Here is a 13,011-nt window from a genome sequence, read left to right as displayed (position 1 = left end):
ATGTTTATTCCAAGTATAGAACGATCAAGAAGTGTGCAACAGTCAAATTTCACACATAAGAGTTTCCCAGCTACAGTACCCACGCCAGGTATTGGATCACCTTGGTCCAAAAAAGGCGTTTTAAACCGCGCGAGATAGGCCTAACGGTGTCTCGCGCGGGAATTTTTTTAAAATACTAAGATTGCTCGTACGAGGTTATTTTTTTTATCAGAAAGATAAAGAACTAGTCTTTATCTTTCTGATTTTTAATTTATAGAAAGTATAGTTGTTATATTGGGAAAAGGATCATTTTGAAATATTGGATCACCCCCGAAATGTGCTGCATTCGTTGTCCCTACCCGCGACTATGCCGCTGGGTATAGGAGAGGGTGGAGGGGTGAGAAAGCGACCCCCTAAATTTAACGACAATTTCTTCTTTAAGTGCCACTAGAGGCGCTTGATTAGTGTTTTTTTGCCACTACCACAAGCAGACTATTCTTGGCTGTTTTTGTTTTTTTCGATTCGTTTTCAAAAAATAAATATCTCTACTATCTATCTCAGAAAAAATATCAGCATGAAAGGCCCTAATATGACTTTCTAAATTAGTAGCATGTTTCCCTTTCAAAACGCGCTTGCATTCCCCTATTTTGCACCTACTTGTATTTCCAGTTGCATCGTAATCGAAGTAATTGTGACAAGGGTTTTCGTTATTCCTCCCCATGCTTACACGACACGAAAAAAGAAACACGAATAACGGTGAAAACTTGGACGACACACACACACACGAACAAGGTGACGCAATATAGACCTATCCTTTAAAAAAAGCTGATAGTATTGTATGAAACAGAAAAAAGGGGTAAGAAACGCCCCTCTTTCGGTGGTCTATTTGCAAATTTTTCGATTTTCTGTTTGGGTTTTTCTTTGTGGCCAAAACAAGAGAGCGGGTTAAAATACCGGTATTTTTCTGTTGTTTTTTCATCGTTTCGAACCGCTGACTGTGATAACATGAGTTTACACTTCTATGTGTAAACAGCATTAAATATACCAGTTTTTAATGTTAATACCCTGCGATATTATGAGTAATACTTCTACATGTCAACAGAATAAAATATACTTGTATTCAATGTGAATACACTGTTATACCATGCGTTTTAACTTCTATATGTAAACAGGATCAAATATACTTGTATTCAACGTGAATACACTGTTATACCATGAGTTTTTACTTCTATATGTAAACAGGATCAAATATACTTGTATTCAATGTGAATACACTGTTATATTATGAGTTTATACTTCTACATGTAAACAGAATCAAATATACTTGTATTCAATGTGAATACACTGTGATACCATGAGTTTTTACTTCTATATTGTAAGGAACCAAAACAATTTATTCTTTATTATTTTCATTATTTTTTCTACCCTTTATTCTTACGTAACATTAATTTTCTATACGCCCCTCTTTTCTATGTAATTTCTTCCTTAGACGTTTTACAGACTGATCTACCCTTCAAACGTTTCAACTGAATTTTCTTGTAGTTCGACCTTCATGAAACCCGTATAAAAACTTTTTGTTCTATAGAAAATAGAGTGAGACACTTTTCACAATTCAGTTCCTAAAGAGTTGTTCCCCAATTTTTGTGCTACTGAAATATACTTTACAAGAAACGACAATGAAAAAGTAAGTTAAAATATTAATAACTTACATTTTGTTGCAGCGGATTCGAACTCGGCTTTCGTGTTAAGCTGAATAGAGTGTGTTTTTTTTTGTTTTATTCTTTGTTTTTTTATTTTTATGGTAATAAGTGTTACTTATTACCTTTTCTTCGTTGTTTGGCTTCCTATTTGGTTGAATTTTTGATAACTTTTCATAGTTATAAAAGAACATGCTTTGTTAGGAATTAGTTCGTTATAAAAGATGAGGGCAATGAGGATAGTGGTTTAGAAACCACTTTAGAAAGAAGATGTGTAAGAAAAGGGCCACTAATACAAAGATTTGTTCGATCAGTCCGTGAAAGGTTCACTCCCTTACGATCAGGAGGCGGGTCGACGTCAATTTTGAGAAATAACGAAAATCTAGGTGTCGAACTAGATAGTGATAGCCCACATCAATCCGATATTGATCTTCTTGATTCCAATGAAATTAAAGAATTGAGAAATGATGATCAGTGGAACGAAGTACTTAATATGCAAGTATCATCACAAGACGAAACCGTAGTCGAAACCCTGATAGGCGAGGAGACAAGAGAATTGCTATCATATAATAGACTTCTAGAACAGGCTCGGGCAATTACGGACCTTGAAAAAACAACAGATAGGGTAGAAAACACAGTAGATATCTCTATAGATTTCCAAAAAATAGAACTAATAAATGAAGAGAACCAAGATCGGGCATGGTTTTATCAGCAATACGGAAATACGAGAATAACGGAAATTCCTGTTGACGATCTTATTTTTGAATTGCAGTATTTACTTCGAAGTGAAAAAAAATAGAGTTAACAAACAAAGAAGTAGGAACAGCCTTAAGAGCATTACTCATAACCGAACCCACAATTTTGACACCAATTGAACTCTTTAAGCACTGTGGTCTAAATACATACTACGAAAGTACTGATTCAGAGTATGAATCAGTGCATTCGGGAGAACAACAAAGTAGGTCAGAATCAGACTTAGTGTCACATCTTTAGTAACACTCAAAACTGAGGAGGAAACTTCTAACAACAGCGTACCCATCAAAATTGTAAGAGCGGAAATCCACACGCAAGGTGATCATATTCCTTTAGATTGTCCTAAATTGACCCCTAGTACCACAACAATCACTTGTCCGGCGGTTAATCATTCACAGTCAAGTATGAATAGTCAAATTTCTCAATCACAGTTAGCGTCCACTCCGTGTAACTATTTACCGTATCTAGGACTACAAAGTCGGAAAGTCTCCTTTACTCCAGCGTCAATCGTTGAGCAGTCAAACAAAATCATGCAAAACAAACCGTCAGAAGAAACAAACCAAGACATGCCCATTAAAATATAAGGAAAAGAATTGAGCCGTTTGATGGAATCCGAATGGATTATGAAGATGCTTCTAAAGCAGCTGATTGTATTGTGCAACACGTTCTAACGAATACTAAACGTTGCATTAATTCCTCTCAGAAAACGAAGCATAATGGGCAGCCTGTTTTAGAACTAGCTCTCAGCCTTCATATCTTACCTCAACACCTTTACATACACAACCACTTGCGTTAAGTGGACAAAGTGTAAAAATTGCAAGCATGTACAATAAGCAAAGTAATAACGGAGCAACTCCAAAGTACTCAGTTACCAGCTCAATTCCTAAAATGAATCCCTTTGTAATGTGTCCGTCAAAAGTAAACAGTATAGGAAACACAAACAATTTTATTTTTAACGCCATCGATAAAAATAAAAAGTTACAACAAAGCCAAGCAATGACGTTATTTAGTAACGTTGGAATTTACGTAGACCGTGATCGCTCCGGTCGCTTTGATGACTGGCTTGCACATCTAGAATCAGTACTGTTTTTAGGCGATTTTGAGGAGTCAAGAAAAATTATCTTACTACGCTCCAAATTGTATGGTGAAGCGGTTGATGAGTTTGATAACTTTAAACTTGAAAACCCTATTAGCACGCAAATTCACGACAGAGTAAAGGAGCGTTTAATTAAACTTTTTCAATCTACAGAGACCAGATCTAAACAAAGCGTTGAATTTCGTATACGCAAGGCCTTCCACTTAGCGTATCCTATAAAATCCACGATAGATAAAGCAACAGCTTTTTCCAGAGAACAAATCATGATAGGCAGATTTCTGGAAGGGCTGTCTTTCGACGTCCAGACCAGACTTAAGTATAAAGAATTCGCAGCTTTTGAAAAACTCATAGAAAAAGCTGAAATGACGGCCATGGCAGTAGAACAAGCCCAATTTAGATCCAGACTAAATGCTTTTCAGGCCAAATACGTCGAACCTAATGAAGAATTGACTAAAGTAAAGGAGACTTTAGATCGCCTTAGTACCCAGGTGGAATCAAACACTCACCAAAAACATTTAGAAGAAAACATGGAGAAAATACAAAGGCAATTATCTACCAGGAGAAACACGAGTTTTTCACAGCGCTCACCACAGTTAAACCCTCCAATCAATAAAACAGGTGATTTATATTTTTTTGATTTTCACAACGATTGAGGCTATCACTCAAAAAACAATTGTAAAGCAAGGAAGAGTCAAGCTAATGATAAATGTTTTCGTTGTAAAGAAATTGGACACCGAGCAAACTTTTGTCCCCATATAAAAAATTTGAAACCCACTCCTCCAGAGGGTGATGACGGAAATGGGAAAAAACTCCCTTTGTTCGAAGAAAGGGGAAACTACCGATGTAAGCGTTGGGCCCTTCGGTGGAACTAAGAAAAAGCCCCGACATCATATAAATAGTTTAGCAGTAAAATCTACAGTTCCTAGTATAAGAATAAAAATAGGAAATTCTGTTGTTAAAGCGCTGTTTGACACTGGAGCCGAGAGATGCGTTATTAGCAACACATTTTTTCATAAGCTTAAAGAAGGAGAGGAATTAATTAATTTCACTAAAGAGGTAGATGTGGATCTTTTCAGCATAAATGACAGGCGCCTCGTCACGGAAGGCACAATCATCGTTAACTTTTTTGTGGCAGAAGAAACGCCACGCCAAGCACTTAGGCAGAAATTCATAGTCGTAAATGGAATTGTTGAAGATTGCGTTCTAGGGCGCGATGCACTTTGGAAGCATCAGTTTATCTATAACGGAAAACAACAGTCCATCTACCGAGTCCCGGAAATTGATCACTTCCAGGAAACAGAAAATCCCTTTGTGATTAGCAAATCTTTGAGAATTTCTCCAAATTCCACTAGTCTCCTAGAGACTAGAGAAGTGGAAACTCACCCTTTCAACCCTCTCAATACTTGTCATTTTGTTAGATGCTGTAATATTCCCTCCGGGCTTAGCTTGGAACCCTACATCTCTACGACACCAAATCGTTCGCTCCGTGTGGTGGCTGTTAATGGAACAGATAAAACCATATTTCTACCTCGCCTTACAGTGTTAGGAACCCTTCATATTTCCAGAGCTTCAAGCAAGCCTGTTGAAACAATGGCTTCAATTAGGGTAGCTTCAACTTCAATCAACACAGCAGCCGTGGAGTCGGCTCTTCCAGACATAGATGAGAAAAACAAAGAAAATTTGCGTAGATTAATAATAAATAATTATAACAGTTTTGCTTTTAAAACAAGTGAGTTAGCCCATACTACTTTAGTAAAACATGTCATTGTCACACAAGGACAAGGTCCTATTCGTCAAAGGGCATATCACACGTCTCCAAAGCAAAAAGAGATAGCTAAAAATATCATCGAGGAACTGATGCAAAATAAAATAATTCGTAATTCAATGTCCCCGTGGGCAGCCCCGATAGTATTAGTAAGTAAGAAAACAGTGGATGTCCGTTTGTGTGTAGATTTTAGAAAATTAAATGCAATTACAAAAAAAGATTCTTTCCCTTTTCCTCGTATTGACGACGTTTTAGATTTACTGGTGGGACAGAGGTATTTTTCCACATTAGATCTTGCCTCCGGATATTGACAAATTGAGCTCGAGGAGGAATCCAAAGAAAAAACAGCCTTCATAGTCGATGACAATTTATACGAATGGAATCGTTTGGCGTTTGGTTTAACCAACGCCCCGAGAACGTTTCAAAGACTGATGAATTCAGTTTTACGAAGAGTTATTGGAAAAATTTGTCTCGTTTATCTTGACGACATAACAATTTTTTCAAGAACAATTGAAGAGCATTTTAGCAATTTGAAGACTGTTTTTTTCCCTCTTAGAAAACGCGCACCTAAAAATGAAATTGTCAAAATGTGAATTTTTAGCGCAATCCGTTTCCTATCTTGGACATGTAATTACGACTGAAGGAATAAAACCAGACCCTGCTAAAATTGAAACCCTTGTGAATTACAAAAAACCTGGTACAGTAAAAGAATTACAGTCTTTTTGGGACTAGCCAGTTACTACAGACGACTTGTAAAAAATTTCTCTACCATCATCCACCCCTTGTTATCACAGACTAAATGAAAACCTACTGATAGTGTAACTTGGAAAACAGATGAAATTGCAGCTTTTGAGTACTTGCGACAATGTTTAATATCAGAACCTATCTTGATATATCCGGATTTTTCTAGGGAATTTCTGATTTACACGGACTCAAGTAACTATGGCTTAGGAGCCGTCCTTTCTCAGATGAAAGACGGAAAGGACCAACCTATAGCCTATGCAAGCAGACATCTTAAAAAAGGAAAATCAAGTATTCGACAATAGAAAAAGAGGCCGCAGCAGTAGTGTTTGGGATAAAACGTTTCCGACATTACTTACAAGATCAACCTTTTGTTATTGTAAGCGATCACAGGCCTCTTCAGTGGTTGCAGACTTTTAAAGACGAAACAGGGCGACTAGGTAGATGGGCGATCTTGTTATCTAATATGAAGTTCAGTGTTCAGTACCGACCAGGTCGAGTACACGAAAATGCTGATTTTCTTTCAAGAATACCGATGAGAATCTAATATCTGCCATTCCTGCAGATAACAACGTAATGTGTCAAGAACAGCAGAAAGACTCTCTGTGCAAAGCAATCGTTACGTTTTTGGAACAAAATGAACCTTGAAAAAAGAAGATGGCCCGATGCCTTCTTGGGTCAGTGAAATAGATTATTTCTTTGTAGAAAATGGTCTTTTATGTAAACACTACGAACCTACGTCAGTGAAAAGAAGAAACTTTGAACAGTGTCAAGTGGTTGTTCCACTTTCTCTGAGAAAGCAACTTTTACAAGAATACCATGATTCCCCATTGTCAGGACATATGGCAACTAGGCGAACATTCTTTCGTCTAAGGGACAAATACTATTGGCCTACTATGTTACGGGATGTTAAGGAATATTGCACCTCTTGTGAACCTTGTGCGCTGGGACGTCGAGTGCACAGTACGAAAGCCTATCTCAACCCGTCAGACCTCGCTACAAGACCTTTTGAAGTATTGGGCTTAGATTGCCTAGGTCCAATCAAACCGCATTCACTTCAAGGAAACAATTATATATTAGTAATCACGGATTACTTTTCTAAATGGATAGAAGTCATTCCTCTTACCAACTGCACCGCCCTCAGTACTAGTAAAGCCTTAGTAGAACGAATTATTTTACATCATGGTCCCCCGAAAGCAATAATTACAGATCGAGGCAGTAATTTTACTTCTGAATTATTTTCTGCGCTTTGTAGAGCTTTAAACATTAAACGCATGAAAACCACTGCGTATCACCCTCAGACTAATGGGCAAACACAGCGATTCAACAAAACTGTTGTTGAAATGATAAGGAAATATTTGGAGAATGGATTCGAGCGGTGGGAGGATATTTTAGGCCCCGTTGTTTTCGCTTATAATAATTCTGTCCACTCGTCAACACTTGAGACTCCATATTTTCTAAATCACGGTCGTGATCCAGTCATGCCGATTGATCAATTCCTCCGTCCTCTTCCCCCAGTAATAGTAACTCCCTCAGACTATAAAAGTCAAATTATGAAACGCTTACACGAAGCCTTTCAGCTTGTCAAAATCAATCTTTCCCAAGCTCGTGAACAACAAAAAGCCCAGTACGATAAACGCGTAAAAGAGCAAACATTTAACGTAGGAGATAAAGTTTTACTGGATATGCGAACGCCCTTGGCGGGAATTAGTAAAAAACTCATTCCACGTTTTATAGGCCCTTTTAGAATTTTGAAAGTAAGCAACAATAGTACTGTGGAAATACAACAAGAAGTAGGAAAACAAACTCAGCTTGTACATGTGAATGGAATAAAACCCCTATTTGAGTCAATGATCTGGAATGACGAACCAGGTGTCGATTTTTTAAATGTAAGAATTGAGAAACAAGCCGAAAAATTCGTACAAGAAACCGTAGATGAACTCGAAACTTTTCCTCTACCCCTAGAAACAAACCTTCAATCTGAGTTAGAACAAATTCCTTGTGAAAAAGAAACTCCTACTCAAAATTTGATGAGACCCCCACCCACAATTCCTCCTACTCCAAATTTCATGATAAGTTCACCAACAATTTCCTTATCTTCGAAACCGATTCCAGAGACGTCAACCTTACCCATACAACCAGAGCGTCGCCTCGGGTTACGTCCTCGGAATCTTTTAAAACCAGTTGTCAAATTCTGAAATTGTATTGCTGTAAATTTTTTTTGTAAATTACGTTCGAATCACTTTAACTATCTTTAAACCGTGTTTAAATTCTAAAAACTTTGTATTAGTAATCTTAATAATTCATAGAATGGATCCCTGAAATTGATTTTGAAATTACTTTTCTCATAGATTATGTCTTCTACCTCTCCTCGTCATACCGTTTTTCTGTCGCCTCCATGCTCTTAACATCACTATTTGTAATTGTACGGCTGCTCAGCCAAAAGGGTTCCTAAAATTTACTAGCAATGACTGTGATTATCAAATAAGCCCCCTTCTCGCTATTCCAGTATATTATGATGTCTATTCTACTCTTCCCCAAATCACCCGTTTTGTTGGCCATTCGTGTACCATATGGCTGGAAAAGAAACACATCTATACTGACTTCCCGGGTTGGCAAACTCCAAGTCAATCAAGAGTGCCAATAGAAGTCAATGCACATGAATGTGAAAAAATGCGTGATTACCGATTGTGCCATGGCAAAAGCATGGACTACTTAGGAAAAAATAAGTGGTCGTTCGAACGTATTCCAAATGTGCAGAGTAGCTGGCTTCAAGTCACAGCTGATCAGCTGATCAACTGTCGATTAGAAGAAGCTACTTTAGAAACTGAGTGCGCTAACTGTACGATAAGTTCACCCATTGGCGATATACCGGGAGGGATCAACGGATCCGTTTCTCACAACCTAGTTACCATTGTCTGGAAAGAATCGTTGAGAGAAGTTCAACAGTGCAAACTAAGGCTTGTGGAAACAGGTATCGCTCAACGTTACCTGACTAACCACAGTGAAATAGAAAGAATTCGTGACGACGTACAACAACTTGACTTTATTTACAATACAACTAACAAGGAATATTGTAATTCATCCGAAAAAAGTTACAAACAAGTAATCGGAATGGACTAAGTTATTTTACGTTTACATTCTTTAACTGATACCAATGCTCATCCGAGTAAACCACTGGAAGAAGACATCGAAAAAATTGCTGACATTATCCGGGCTAAAATCAGCGGAGCGGCGTATTCTCAATACGCACGAGACCGAACTACCGATGGAATAAATGGAGTGGCTCGAGAAATTCGAGCTCTGCAATGTGAAAATCGAGTGCTGGCACACAAAACTGCTATCGCCACCGCACAACACAGTGGATGGCTTGCTGCCAGTTACCTTAATTTACCCACATGTAGCAAATTGATAGCCACTGGTGAATCGATCAGCGTCTATCAATGCTCCCCGAAAAATTCAACGATCACCACTGAAATCACAGGCTGTGGTCCTCAACCCAAACTCGGCGACTACACTTTAGACACTGAAGGATGGGAACTGACGCCTTACACCCCCTGTTACTGGCACAAAAATTTCGTCAACATTAACGGCCGAGCACATTTCTACAAACCAATCTTTCCCGGTGTAATAATCCAAGGACATAGTTTGATCAACACTTTGCCGTATGAAATTGATAAGCTACTCGCACTCGCAGTTTACATCCCGCGCTAACCCCCCACCCGATGAGCACCGCAGCTGCAATCGCCGAGAGAATTGCTGCTGCTAAAGAAGAACATAGCATCGACCTTGGAAATTCTTTTCACATGAGCACTCTTCTTTCCTCACTCCAAAAAGAAAAGAACGTTTCCCTTTCGTCTAAGATTCTTAGTTGGTCAAATAGCATTTGTAGTCTTCTAGGGATGGGATTTATCGGATTCTTTTTCTTTCATTTTTGTGGAGTAGGTTCCCTTATTGCAAGATACATACCTTGTTGTTCTTTTCTAAGTACTTGTAACCCTGTCCCTTGCTTCACCAAAACATCTGATAATGATATAAAAGTAGGCCACCCCGCGTTATTAAACCCCTCAAATCCATCCGCGCCCATTACTATTGTAAACTTACCCGCCTTAATTCAACAACCCGCCCCGGAATTTTTGCCCCATCAACCCCTTTTCTACAAGGAGAGCCTCCACGGAACAAATTCCACTGGGACGCACTAAGACAAGCGCATCGAGAAGCAGCTGTTCTGTTGAATTAGTTAATGTTGTTTTCTTGTTTTGTTTTGACTCACTTTCTATTCCGTTCCAAGTTTGACCTTGATTGATTGCGAGACGCAATCTTTTGGAACCGGATAGCTATGTAAGGAACCAAAACAATTTATTCTTTATTATTTTCATTATTTTTTCTACCCTTTATTCTTACGTAACATTAATTTTCTATACGCCCCTCTTTTCTATGTAATTTCTTCCTTAGACGTTTTACAGACTGATTTACCCTTCAAACGTTTCAACTTAATTTTCTTGTAGTTCGACCTTCATGAAACCCGTATAAAAACTTTTGTTCTATAGAAAATAGAATGAGACACTTTTCACAATTCAGTTCCTAAAGAGTTGTTCCCCAATTTTTTGTGCTACTGAAATATACTTTACAAGAAACGACAATGGAAAAGTAAGTTAAAATATTAATAACTTACAATATGTAAACAGGATCAAATATACTTGTATTCAATGTGAATACACTCTTATATTATACTTCTACATGTAAACAGAATCAAATATACTTGTATTCAATGTGAATACACTGTTATATTATGAGTTTATACTTCTACATGTAAACAGAATCAAATATACTTGTATTAAATGTGAATACACTGTTATACCATGAGTTTTTACTTCTATATGTAAACAGGATCAAGTATACTTGTATTCAATGTGAATACACTGTGATACCATGAGTTTTAATTTCTATATGTAAAGAGGATCAAATATACTTGTATTCAATGTGAATACACTGTGATACCATGAGTTTTTACTTCTATATGTAAACAGGATAAAATATACTTGTATTCAACGTGAATACACTGTTATACCATGAGTTTTTACTTCTATATGTAAACAGGATCAAATATACTTGTTTTCAATGTGAATACACTGTTATATTATGAGTTTATATTTCTACATGTAAACAGAATCAAATATACTTGTATTCAATGTGAACACACTGTGATACCACGAGTTTTAACTTCTATATGTAAAGAGGATCAAATATACTTACACTCAATGTCAAAACACTGTGATACCATGAGTTTTTACTTCTATATGTAAACAGGATCAAATATACTTATATTCAATGTGCATACACTGTTATATTATGAGTTTATACTTCTACATGTAAACAGAATCAAATATACTTGTATTCAATGTGAATACACTGTTATACCATGAGTTTTTACTTCTATATGTAAACAGGATCAAATATACTAGTAGTCAATGTGAATACACTGTTATATTATGAGTTTATACTTCTACATGTAAACAGAATCAAATATACTTGTATTCAATGTGAATACACTGTTATATTATGAGTTTATACTTCTACATGTAAACAGAATCAAATATACTTGTATTAAATGTGAATACACTGTTATACCATGAGTTTTTACTTCTATATGTAAACAGGATCAAGTATACTTGTATTCAATGTGAATACACTGTGATACCATGAGTTTTAATTTCTATATGTAAATAGGATCAAATATACTTGTATTCAATGTGAATACACTGTGATACCATGAGTTTTTACTTCTATATGAAAACAGGATCAAATATACTTATATTCAATGTGCATACACTGTTATATTATGAGTTTATACTTCTACATGTAAACAGAATCAAATATACTTGTATTCAATGTGAATACACTGTTATACCATGAGTTTTTACTTCTATATGTAAACAGGATCAAATATACTTGTATTCAATGTGAATACACTGTGATATTATGAGTTTTTACTTCTATATTTTAATAGGATAAAATATACCTGTTTTCAATGTGCATACACTGTGATACCATGAGTTTTAACTTCTATATGTAAACAGGATAAAATATACTTGTATTCAACGTGAATACACTGTTATACCATGAGTTTTTACTTCTATATGTAAACAGGATCAAATATACTTGTTTTCAATGTAAATACACTGTTATTTTATGAGTTTACATTTCTACATGTAAACAGAATCAAATATACTTGTATTCAATGTGAACACACTGTGATACCATGAGTTTTAACTTCTATATGTAAAGAGGATCAAATATACTTATACTCAATGTCAAAACACTGTGATACCATGAGTTTTTACTTCTATATGTAAACAGGATCAAATATACTTATATTCAATGTGCATACACTGTTATATTATGAGTTTATACTTCTGCATGTAAACAGAATCAAATATACTTGTATTCAATGTGAATACACTGTTATATTATGAGTTTATACTTCTACATGTAAACAGAATCAAATATACTTGTATTCAATGTGAATACACTGTTACACCATGAGTTTTTACTTCTATATGTAAACAGGATAAAATATACTTGTATTCAATGTGAATACACTGTTATACCATGAGTTTTTACTTCTATATGTAAACAGAATCAAACATACTTGTATTCAATGTGAATACACTGTGATCCCATGAGTTTTTACTTCTATATGTAAACAGGATCAAATATACTTGTATTCAATGTGAATACACTGTTATACTATGAGTTGATACTTCTACATGTAAACAAAATCAAATGTACTTGAATTCAATGTGAATACACTGTGATACCATGAGTTTTTACTTCTATATGTAAACGGGATCAAATATACTTGTATTCAATGTGAACACACTGTGATACCATGAGTTTTTACTTCTATATGTAAACAGGATCAAATATACTTGTATTCAATGTGAATACACTGTGATACCATGAGTTTTTACTTCTAT

At 36.1% G+C, this 13,011-nt stretch overlaps 1 pseudogene; it reads left to right on the top strand.

The window, feature by feature from the left end:
• The first annotated feature begins 7,881 nt into the window (after window positions 1–7,881).
• LOC123467639 lies at window positions 7,882–9,834 on the top strand (annotated as a pseudogene).
• The last annotated feature ends 3,177 nt before the right edge of the window (window positions 9,835–13,011 follow it).

This window comes from Daphnia magna, unplaced genomic scaffold (genome assembly GCF_020631705.1).
Source record: "Daphnia magna isolate NIES unplaced genomic scaffold, ASM2063170v1.1 Dm_contigs211, whole genome shotgun sequence".
Classification (NCBI taxonomy): Eukaryota; Metazoa; Arthropoda; class Branchiopoda; order Diplostraca; family Daphniidae; genus Daphnia; species Daphnia magna.
The sequence above is the reverse complement of the archived record's forward strand: the minus strand, read 5'-3'. Positions and strand labels throughout refer to the sequence as shown.